Here is a 12,540-nt window from a genome sequence, read left to right on the forward strand (position 1 = left end):
ACATTGCCTTTCAAATAGGCATACATTGCCTTTCAAAGATAAAGGAAAACAAGCTAAAAGAATAGCAATTTCAAATGTCTGAAAAAGTTGAATATGATACAAAGTATATACTCGAAACAGCAAGATACACAGCCAAACAAATAGGTAATAAGGACTTGAAAAATAAATCAAGTGCATTATACAAAATCAACAATTCGTATATGGTATCAATAAAAACATTGACAAAGAAATAGAAAAAATGTCTCCAGAAGAAGGGCTTTCTTTTCTATTTAATTATGGTTTTACAATCTCAATACATGGCTATAAGATTGGAAAGTAAAGAGAGTGGTGCAGATATTTTTCCGCTTTATAGCGGTATTCTGGAATCTTATAAAAATTGTAGACCAAATAATATGCATATCTCTGACAAGAAGGCAAATGTGCCATTAAAAAATCTTCTATTAGATACTGTTCAAAGAATAAGAGAACCACAAGAGACGCAAATCATATATATAATTACTCTTAAAGAACGGGACTCAATTGAATTGATTTTTGTTGTAAATTAGGGGTTTGATGGAGCCAGTAATTTTCCCAATTCAACTAAAAGTTTGATGAGTTATCTGAAAGTTTATCAGATGATTCGCTTTTTTTGTTACAACTCTACCCTTAAGGTTTCAAACATATGGCTAGGATGTATTTTTGGCTAACCCAAATCCTAATTATGTTAAATTTTGCAGACCAATGATCTTAAAGTATACTAAAGAAAGTAAAGTGTTTATTCTCGAAGCAAAATTTTTTGTTGAATAACAAATAAATAAACTTCTTCATATTATGATGCAGCTATCAAATGGAAAAGTTCCTCATATCTAAAGCTCTTTATTTTAAACAACCATCAATAAAAAAATGTTTTAGCGTAAATCACTGAAACAACTTCTTATCAATCGTGTCCACATTTTATTGCTGGATCCGTTTTATGGAATATCTCCTTTATTTGTCGTATAAATTGGATATTAGACAATGGCAGGCAAAAGTAAAAATAAATAAAGATTCTGTAAAGCTTGAAAAACTCTTACACAAAAAAGATTTTGGATAAAATTAAATTTACACGTAGACAAACCCGCTAAACATTTTCTGATTCAAAATTGTTATAAGAAATTTTGGATATAGATATAAATCTTATTGTCTATTTAAGAACAATATTAATATCTTTGTCCTGTCAAAGTCCAATTTATCCAATCAAATTTGGAAATTATTGTCTACAAACGGTTTTAATCACAAATGAGAAATATTCATGGTATGAAATTCTTACTTGTGTTCATAAAGTTTTTGCACATGGAGCTCAAATCACGAATGAAATAATTTTTTCAGTTGTAACTTTTGGCGAAAATACTGGAGAAAGTCTTCACAAATGTCACAAAAAAGATCGTTTGGATCATGCAAGAAAAAATATGAGAGTTAACAACTTAACTGATGCTTTTTGTCGAGGTATAGAAACATCAGATCCTTATATTTCCAGCATTATTATTATTTTTTTTTATCTTGTTATTTAGGAGCCTCAAGAAGACCTAATGGTCTCGTCACAGAGCACCGCGGAAGTGCATTTAACAAGGAAACTCACGCCTCCTCCTTACCGTGACGCGAATATATGTCCAGAGTTTGTTTCGAAGCTAGATCTCCTGCTTCTAAAGCAAACGCTCTAACCACAGCGCCACGGCCGCATTTTGAAAAGACGTTTGAAGCCTGTATGTAAATTAGTACAACCAGAAGTGGTATTGCAACTTTTACTAATTGAAAATTGACAATTAGATTATTTAATTGACAATTAAATACTCAGCTATACCTATGAAATTTACTTTTAATTAAAATAATTCGATCTATTATTATTAAATGATATCATATCGGAAGTTCACAGGTGTGGTTTAAGAAATAAAATTAAAGTTCAAAATCATTGCTTTTTCACTAAAAAATTGTTCTTTAAAAAATGACAACTTTGAGCATCTGCAAAGGATGAAAAAAAAAGAATAAAGAATGAAAAGGGAAGCGACAAGTGGTCTAAAAAGAAAAAATCTATTCAGAACATGAAAATATGATCAATTTGCCACAGATTAAGCAAATCTTGCTTAATCAGAACTTTTTATTTCGGATTTTCGCAAATCTGGAATTAATGCCACTTTTTGATTATTTCAAACTAGGGTTTTTCATTTCCCGTAAATTTAGCATCCCGGAATTCCCGGTGGGTAACTTATTTTCCCGGAATTTCCCGGCATAATTTTTAATATAATAACATGCGATTTCTGACACAAATTTATCATAGCACGCTAATCTATATTACTATTTAAAATAAAATATTGTTTTAAAAAACATAAACAATCAATTGATTTGTCACTTAATCGTGAACGAATTTTTCTCATAAATAGACCCGCGGCAGAAAAAGCTCTTTCTGATTCAATTAATGTCGGCTTGATGGTCATTAATGTGAAGTATACTCTTTCTAAACTTTCGTTACGCTTTCCAGTTGCCTCAAAATGTTTGATTTCTTTTGTGAGGTTTTTTAAATTGCTAATGTCTTCTAGAGCTGCTTTTTCTACTTGTTTGACATTACAAATAGTCGCATCCAATTTTTGTTCAAGTGTCAAAATACTTTTGCCTAATAAATTTGGAGCAAAAGATTGAGGTATTTACGGGTCAGAAACCATGCTTTCATTATCACAACTCACTTCAACAATTTAATTATTTGATGAACTTGTGTTAGCATCCTCTATGTACAACCTGGTATAAATTTATTTTGCTGTTGTTTTTAATGCATGTTTGGACGGTAAGTTTAGAGTTGATATTTGATTCCTGATTATAACTAATTGGGTTGTTTAAAAATTTTAGTAGTCCAATTAAATTGGTATTTCTGCGTTCTTCAATTCTCTGCTTTACAAATTGAAGCAGTTTATTAGCTATCAAATTTTTTTTCTCCGCCAAATCAACTAAGATGAATACCATTACACCTTCTGAGTCAAGAACAAGCGTTACTTCTACCAAGTCTTTCTATTCCAACTTTTATCGGTTGCAGAGAAACTGTTATGTTCATAATCGCATATACATCTTCGGAGATATTCAGAACTTCTTTTAAATCAATCATTGCTTTTAGTATACACGTTTTTACTTTAGGGGAATCTTTCTAGCATTGCAACAAGACTATTCCACGTTGTTTTGACATCTAATATCAGCTTCAGTTTTTTATGAAGCATAGATTTTACTTAGATTTATAAAACGCCATTTTTAAGAGGTGATTTGCGGAACATTCGAACCACTTTTTGAACCTTCTGAATTGTTAAGGCTATATTTACGCTTTTTTGTAAATCATCAATAAACGTAACGTCTGTTGAGCTGTATGACTCATCAATACAGTCAAATACATTTTTTTTTTGTAATTATTTATTTTGCCGTTTAAAAATGTTTACATTGCAAATACAATTATATAAACTATTGGCTGGAGCAAGAAAAAGGCGTATTCAGCCTTATCGCCGAGCCACATTAAAAAAAAAATAATAGCAATAAATTCTACACTACCGTAACGTAAAAATATATATCAAATAACAAATAGAAATGAAAACCGAAAATAACTAATATAATTAGAAATAAAAAATAGTTTTTTTTTTTTTTTTTGTGTTGAAAACAATTGCTAAAATGTTTAACAAAATATAATAAAAAATAAAAAGTCAAAAAGATAAAATTACTTGAGGATAAGAGACAACAAGCAATGAAATTTCATAATTAATATAATCACTAGATAAATTATTAACATCATCAGTGATATTTTATATATATATTTTTTTTATTTTAAATATTTTGTATTAATTTATATTAATCACTGATACAATTAAATCTATTTTTTATATGATTGTTTTTAGTTTAAAATAAACATTTAAAGTTAGATATATCCATGAATAATAATAATCGCTTTGATTCGTCCTTAAATTGCTCTAATGTAGTCTGTTTATTGTTAACAATATCTGGAAACTTTTTCCACAGATTAGGTCCGCGGTATTTAATTGAATAGGAAGTTAATTTTAATTTATATTTTGGAACAATAAAATTGTTATCTGAAAACTTTGTTGAGTATTTATGGTTAATTTTATTAAAATAAGATTGAAATATTTTTGGAGATAATCCATTTTTCGTTTTAAACATAAATAATAAAGCATCATCAAACTTATCGTAATCACTCAAACTTTATTCGGAAACTTGCAACTGCGATTCAAATTCAATATATTTTGCTGAAGAGCCTGACTTTTTGTAAAGAACATCACATACTGCCAAATGAAGTCCGTGGGCATAACACAGCTGATGCTCAATACCACTTAGCCGTCCAAATTTTTTCATTACGGATGCTCCGTCAGTGACACTAGCTATGATGTGCTTTTTAATTGATAAATTGAAATCAGTTTATTTTCAACCAGATCAACAATGTTTTTTGCAGAAAGTGATCCAGCTATCGGAGTCAATCCCAGGTTCCAAAACTTTGTTAATAAGTGTAAATTTACATTTAAATAAAGTCGATTTTTTAAAGACGTATATTTGTTTAACGATAAAGAAAATCGCGACCCGCTAGATATTTCTTTTGTTATCTCTAAAACCACAGTTTGTTTAGCTAAATCATATTGTTTTTCTATCATACTCATACCAGGGGATAAATTTTTTGGTAATAGCATTCCTTTTTCAGACAATGATTTTCTAATGAATTCACTTTTTGTTATAGCATTTATTGAGAAGCCATCCACTGTTGCTAGCTTTGACACAATTTCCACGATAGTCTGCTGTTTAACAAACAGTGTAAAAAATAACTCTTAATCCTATTAATAATTATTGATTCACAATCAATAAAATTATTTCAACAAATAGTTTTTTTTATAACTTTATTACAAATCAGCTCTTATATATAATTTTGTTTTGTTTTGGTTTTTGTACACCTTGAGGTTTTTATTGTCTTTTATTAAATTGTGTCATATTTTTTTGTTTTTTGGCTTTTGTTAATTAAATAAAAAAATATTTCAATTAATTTTTAACGGTATAATAAAATATTTATCTTATAAAACTACTGCTTTATAATGTAAAAATACGATGTAAACTTCGGGGCTTTAGTGATAAGACTATTTTTGTCTTCTTTTTGCCCCGGCCAAGTAATTATTTATTTATATTTTTTTAAACGGCGAAATATATACATAAAAAAAATAAAAAGAATGTGATTTTCTTTTGCACAATTATAATTTCTGAATCAGTATTTTCATGTAGACGCTTCATATTTAAATCCAAATCTTTATGTGCGTTTTTTAAATGATGAAGGAGCCAACTTATCCAAAATCCTTTGCACCATTATCTTTACATTACACTTTTTGCAAATTGCAGATTCGCCAGATTTTTCTTTACATGCCATGCTTTCGATCCATTTACAATTGACATATTAAATTGAATCGTAGAACAACTAAAGGTAAAGTTACAAATATTTCTTTCATATGTATGTTATCTTACGTATGACTTTATGTCTTTGTTTACCGTTTTTTAAATACAAAAATTATTAAATATTTCAATACAGAAAAAGTTTAACTTTTCAATAATTTAGAAGTTTAAAAATCAAACTTACTGTTTTCGTCAAGAAATCTTTTTTATATTTTATAATAACAAGAAAAAAGAAAACATCGCATTGCAAATTGCAACCCAGTGGGCACGGGACATAAAAAAGACGCCTTTTGAACGTCTCTTAAACGTTTCGGACGTTTTTTGAACGTTCAAAAGACGTCTTTTTTTGGCCCGGTGGCCACTGGGAATGGATTCCTTGAGTTAGATAGTTTCAACAATATTTCTTGTTGTGCAAGGTTTTAATATAAGATATGAACACATAAAACACAACTAAATGCAATAATATTTTTCTTAGTTTTGGTCGAATTAGTTGAAACAGTTGTTATACGTAAAATTAAAAAAAATTATGTTCCGGAATGTAAGAGTGATATCCCGGGAAAATATTCATTATTAATATTGTAAATATTATTTTAAATTTTTCATGATAATAATAGCTACTATCATTATTATAAATATACAAATATACAAAGTTGCAAAAACTAAACTATGAAGTATTAATTTTTATAATTAAATTCTTGACTATATCTTAAAAGATATATACTCTTAAAGAAAATGTAATGTAGTATAAATTTCTTAATTATTTTTATATATCTTGCTTACCTATTACAAATCAAAATTTTGATTTTTATTTTAATACGGTTATTTTTTACAAACTAATTTTAACTCTGCGCATGCGTGGGCACTTTACTGATAAAACCAATTAATCAATCAAAACAAGTGTTGAATTTTACACAACGCACAGTGGAGTATTAATGGTAAAAAGTTGATCAAAATTATTTTATGGCTTTTAACAATTAGATAAACAATTAAAAGCAGTTTGAAATCATAATATAATATTTAAAATAATTGTGCAGTTTTTTTTTTACTCAAAACACACTTTTGCATATAAACCATACAAAAAGAAGTTTAAAAAAAACAATTAAAAAAAAAAAACTAAACAACAATATAAACTGTTAAACTTTAATTAAAACATTAAATGCCTTAAGAGTAAAAATGTTTAAAAAAAGTGATGCAAATACAAACAATTTAAACAAAAGGAAATATACAAATACACATACTATAAAGGTGAAATAAACCCTACTATAAAGGTAAAAACAACATAAAATAAAAAAATATACTTAAAAAACGATAAAAAATAAACTTTAGTCTGATTCATTTTCGCTAGATGCCTCCTCTTCATATTGTTGTAGTTCGTTCAATGTTTCTGGTTGCAAGAACTCTAATGCCTCACTGGAAATAGCATTTCTTTTATTCTTGAGCCTCTTTCTGACACTGCTCAACAAAGGATCGGAACTTAACAGAAGTCTGTTTATGATATCCCTATTACAAACTTCTCTTGAAAATTTCCTCGAGAAATCCTGTCTATAATCACGGAAGTGCTTGTTTCGAGCCTCAGCCGCCTCTTCCGATAATTGACCAATAGGCAATATAGCTTGATCAATTATTGTGGCACCATGTCTCAATATCTTGTGCATTGCAGGAGTCATTGGATACCATCCATAAATTTCAACATAAAGTTCTGCTGTCAGTTCTGCAAACTTTTCAAATTTTTTGATATCTATTTTATATCCACTTGACAAGGTTTCCAAAATGATACTACAATTTTTATAAGTCCAATGTTAACTCCTGTAATGCAGGATGAGGTTTGAGGATCTGAGAAAAATCTTCTTGATGTATTGCCATCATTAGTATTCCCAAAACCTGCAGTTGGAATATCCACCAGCAGCCCCATTTTCTCTTTGAATTTGTTTTGAATGTTTTTTTTTGTTTCAGCTACAATTATTTTATCATCTTGTGTTCTCGCTTGCCATTTTTTTATGGGAATGTGGTATGATAAATGTAGAAAAGATTCGAAAAACCTAATCCTTGTATGCAATATCGATAAACCAAATTTAAGGGCATCTGGATTATCTATTTTTTCTATGGTTAAATTATTAAAGTCTTTTGATTTTAGTCCACATATATAGCACCTCATAGTAGATGTCGTGTTGGTTGCAGCATTGCATACTTTTGCATCAACCATTGTAAATGCCAAGGTATGCTTTATATGTATAATACCACTTAAAAACTTCGATATTTCAGTTTTTTTTTAAGTTTTTTATTTGATCTTCTACATAGCAGATTTCTTCATTTGTTATGTCTTTAGTTTCATGGATAAAACGAATTCGAATTGGGCGACAATATCTTGTAGAAGAGGGTACAGGGTTTTGCCAAATAATCTTCTGGCTACCAATATGACATATAAGCCGTAGAGGCACAAATGAACTTTGAAAAATGTTAGAGTCACTATCTGTACTATTTTGGAATTTTTGTTTAAATGTTTGCTGCTGTGAGCCATTGTGTATTCACACAAGCGTCTAGTTGTGTGGTCTAGAATATCTTGTAGTTTAATTTCACAACATGTTTCTGAAACTGTCATTGACTCTGGTGGAGGATAACATTGTTTTTTTGATTCTTTCAAATGCGCATAACATGGATAAATATTTTTATTAGCTGCATGAATTATTTCACATTGTCTCCTTGTCATATTGGCTTCCACAAAAATTGATAATGCTTCCGATGGTGTGTGTTTTTTTATAACATTCGTCTGAATGGAATTGAAGTTTTCTCTATATTTGTTTGTCTTTTCCGGTGAACAGCTAATATCTTTCATTATTCTAGACGCATCACAATGTCCTGCATAACCCTGACTCATTTGGGCAGCATAGGTTAGTTGTGCATAAGATATTTGGTCTCTCAAAGCTTTTGTTCTACGTCTCTTGCTTGGCGAACTCAACAACTTGAAATCTTTTGATGGTCGACCAGGCCTTTTTATTATACAGGTGGGTAAACTTATGATAGCATTGAGCCATAGTTCATTGTGCTTCAAAAAACGTTCTTCCATGTAGTTAGCAGCTATCCATTTTTGTTTAAAATGAAACTTGAAAGTATTTAAGGCGTTTTTTAGTGAACTTTGTTCATTTTCAGTACATTTTGTAATAATTTTGAGATGATCTTCTAAAAACACAAATTTGTCATCAATTTATTTCTTTGGGCATTGTTTCATAACATCGTAGAGTTCTTTTTTAGTCATCTCTTTCCCCATTGGTTGGGATTCTGAAAAAAAAAATGAAATAAGTTTTTATTTAAAAGACAACGTTTTTGTCGTATTATTTTATCAAAATTAAATTTTAAAAAATGGAAGATTTATGTGAAACATTTTATTTCAAAAATGTTAACTAGAATAACTAATGTTTAAGTTACATAAAAAATCTTTGCTAAATTCGGCTTAATTCATATACGAAAACAATTTTGAATATAGTATTTACGAAAAAAAATCTAACAATTTTAGTCTCGAATATATATTTTAAAAAATCTCACTTTGTTAAATAAAATGAAGAAACTATACATTTATTTTGTATGTACATACCTTCTTCTTAAACGTTCATCGTGATTTATTAAAAGTTTTACAGCATACAAGCTTAAATAATACTTTTAAAAGTTGTGTTTGACAGGAAGCGTAAAAAACAAATACAATGAGCTCACGCGAAGTCCGAGTTTAAACTTTTTTTATACCTGGAAGGGGGAGTGGGCAACACTAAAATTGTTGTTTAGTGATGTAGCCTTTATAAATCTTTCATGATATATAGTTAATAGTATACTTTTACAAAATTTTTGTAATCGACTTTTGATCGACTATTACTTTAAAATGCTCCACTGTGCAACAGCTAGAAAAATGAAAGAATTTATATAAAGTAAACTTAACTTGTCTAACATATACCTACATGTGATTTTTTTAAATTTTAAATAAAAAATATTTATACAAAAAAATATTTTGTTAAATTTGATGCAGACAGGGCCGTAGTGAGATCAAAAACCCTTTTGGGCAAGGAGAAAAAATGCCGCCTCAAATTCAATAATTTTTTTAATGTTTAATTTAATTCAAATTTTTATAAACCTACTTAAAGCACATTTAAAATCAACTTTAAATCGTGCTTTGTGGTTGAAAGTCATTGAAAAAATTACCAGGCATTAGTTTTTTTAATAAATATTAAAATTAGACACATTCAAATAAAATGTATTTTTCTAGCTTTCAATGATGCAAAGTTATCAATAATTTCATTGTAACACAGAAATTTTGCCAGGGGATTTTCAATTGACAAAATGGCAAGATTAGTCAAACGTTCTTGACCCATGGAGGATCTTAGATAATTTTTCAAAAGCTTGAGTTTGCTAAAGCTACGTTCACATGATGCCGCAGTGAGGGGTAGTGTGGTTAAGATTCTAAAAGTAATTTCAATGAAAGGGTATGCCTCAGTCAAAGAATAGGCAGCATAAATTGCAAGATTTTCAATGGATTTGCGTTTTTTAAATCTGGATTTAGGACACTGGCTTGAAACTTAAAGCTTTCAATTTCAGATAGAAATTCATTAGCATTAAAATCACGAACATATTTTTGACAAAGTTTATCTCCACATTTCTTCAGATCTTCAACTGACATACTTGCAAGAGAGTTACCATTTAAAAACTCAAAATCTGATGAAATCTCAGCCATTGTTTCAAATCTCCAGTGTAATTGTGTAATTATACTGTCAAAGACTATATTACAATTAATTTCAAAATCTTTTTCTGGAGGTATGTGTGAACTTTCTTCCCTTGTTTCATCATCAAACATCCTTTTTGCTTTTCGTTTTCTTTTGATTGGAAAGCTAGCTTCAATGTCAAGATCTTTTGATATTATTTCAGCTTTTTTCATGCTGTTATGAATGCCCCTGTCTAGAAGGTTTTGTATAGAAGCAATCAGACCAGCAATTTTTTTTGATGCAATATCAATTGTCATATTTTTTGATTGTAAGCTGCGATTCTCTCTATCAATTAATGTAAGTATCATGTACCAAAGGTCAAGCCAGCAAAGAAACGGAAAATCAACTTGAATCAAAATCTCTCTAGCGCCGAACCTTGTTTCAGCATTTAGAAGAGAATCATTACTAATTTCTTGTAAAACATTGCAAACATTTGTGCTTTGATTATTTAGTGAATGGATAGCCTCCTTTTTGGCAGACCAGCGTGTTTCATTTTGACTTTTTAGGGTGACTTTAAGTGTTTTCATCAGTTTGTCCCATCTGGTAGTAGAACTTGAGAAGAAATTGAATATTTTTTGAACCTTTCCAAAAAATGTAATCATAAATGGGGAAACTTCTGCTGAATGGACTCCTACAAGATTTAGAGTGTGAGCTGCGCAAGGCACATACCGTGCTAAATCATTTTTTGCAGTTATTTGGGCTTGAACACCAGAATATTTTCCAGACATGCTCCATTGTCATAACCCTGACCTCGGCAATCTTCGATGTTTAATTCATCTTTATTTAAGCTGAATAATATTTCTGAAGCCAGACCAACTCCGGTTTTACATTCTCCATCAGTGACACAAACATATCGGATTATTTCTGACATTTGTTCTTTGTGAGAGAGATCAGGAGTGCAATCAAATAAAATTGAATAATATTTGGCTTTTTTAATTCTCGTGACTATCTCGCTTTTCACCTTTCTGCCAAGAAGTTCAATTAGTTCATTCTGAATTAGTGGGGAAAAGTAACTAACAGATTTCTGCTTAAGTTTAACATTCGTTATGTGTTCTGCTAAAGGGTGATGATAGCGTGCTATTAGTTCAATTGTGTTGAGAAAGATTCCACTGTTTGGCTCACCAATAATATTGGAACTGCCTCGAAAAGCCAAATTGTTCTTAGCGCAGAACATAATTGAATCTATAACAACTTTTAGAATATTTCGCCACTTTTCTTTTACAGTTTGGATGGCATTTTGAATGTCCTTGTCTAAAGATCTTCCCTCTCTCAGATTTTTTTCCATTTCTTTCCATGAAGTGAAACACTTTCTATGTTCACAGCTATTCTCGTGTTCAGGGATTCGAGGGTTTAGTTGTTTCCATTCTGAAAAACCTTTTGATGTATCTGCAAACTTGCTTGTCTTTGTATTTGAAAAAAGGATACATATGTAAAAAATTCTTTGTTTTTCTTTCCATATGGAAAGCAAAACAAAGAATTTTTTGATGCACTGTATAACAACCATTGAAGATTAACTTTTTACCCAGGAAGATTTTTTTTTTTTAGGAAGATTTTTTTCAAACCAACTAGAACTGAAATGTCTGTTTTCTGATGATGTTGATGTGGTAGGATAGACTTCTCTCTTGTCTTGTTTAGCACCATGTTCAACCCAAAGAACATCTTAGACTGTCATTAATTTTGGGCCAAGTTGGTGGATCATCAAACTTGAATTCTAACAGATTTGTTGTAACTGCATTTTGGTTGACTTCATTGTTTTGCAGTAACTGTTCATTATCACATCGAAAAAAAAAACTCTTTTGCGCTGTAAAAATAAAAATAAACTATATCAACATTTTTTCCATTGTAATATTGCAAATGACATGGCTTAGTTTACTAAGTTTTTTAATTAAATTTATTTGTGATTTTGACTTGAAAATCCATCAATAAAAATAATTTTACCTGGTTGTTCTGTTTGATCTTCGCTTTTTTAAATCCATTTTGCAAACACCTTTTGTAATTTTTTGTCACTTTCAAGTCGTTGCTTTTTTAACTTTTTGAAAGCTGAACCATATAGCTTTATTCTTTTTTTTGATGGTGACATAATAAATTTTAAAACTTTTATTTCAAATTATTTTACTTTTCTTGACAAAAAAAGAATGAAAGTTTCTGTGTGCGACTAGGTGTAATCAATAAATACAAATGCAATTATTTTGCCTCGATTTCTTTTTTAAAAGTTCTCAAGTCAAAAAACTGCGAGTTAAAATTATTTTCATTAAAAAATTGCAAATCCGGGTCGTAAAAGTCATTAAGTAAAACATTATTTGTAGTTTTGAAAACATTAAAGTGTTGCGTTCCAAAATCTGTTGTTTGTAAGCCATTTGTAAGAGTAATT

Source organism: Hydra vulgaris, chromosome 05 (assembly GCF_038396675.1).
Source record: "Hydra vulgaris chromosome 05, alternate assembly HydraT2T_AEP".
Classification (NCBI taxonomy): domain Eukaryota; kingdom Metazoa; phylum Cnidaria; class Hydrozoa; order Anthoathecata; family Hydridae; genus Hydra; species Hydra vulgaris.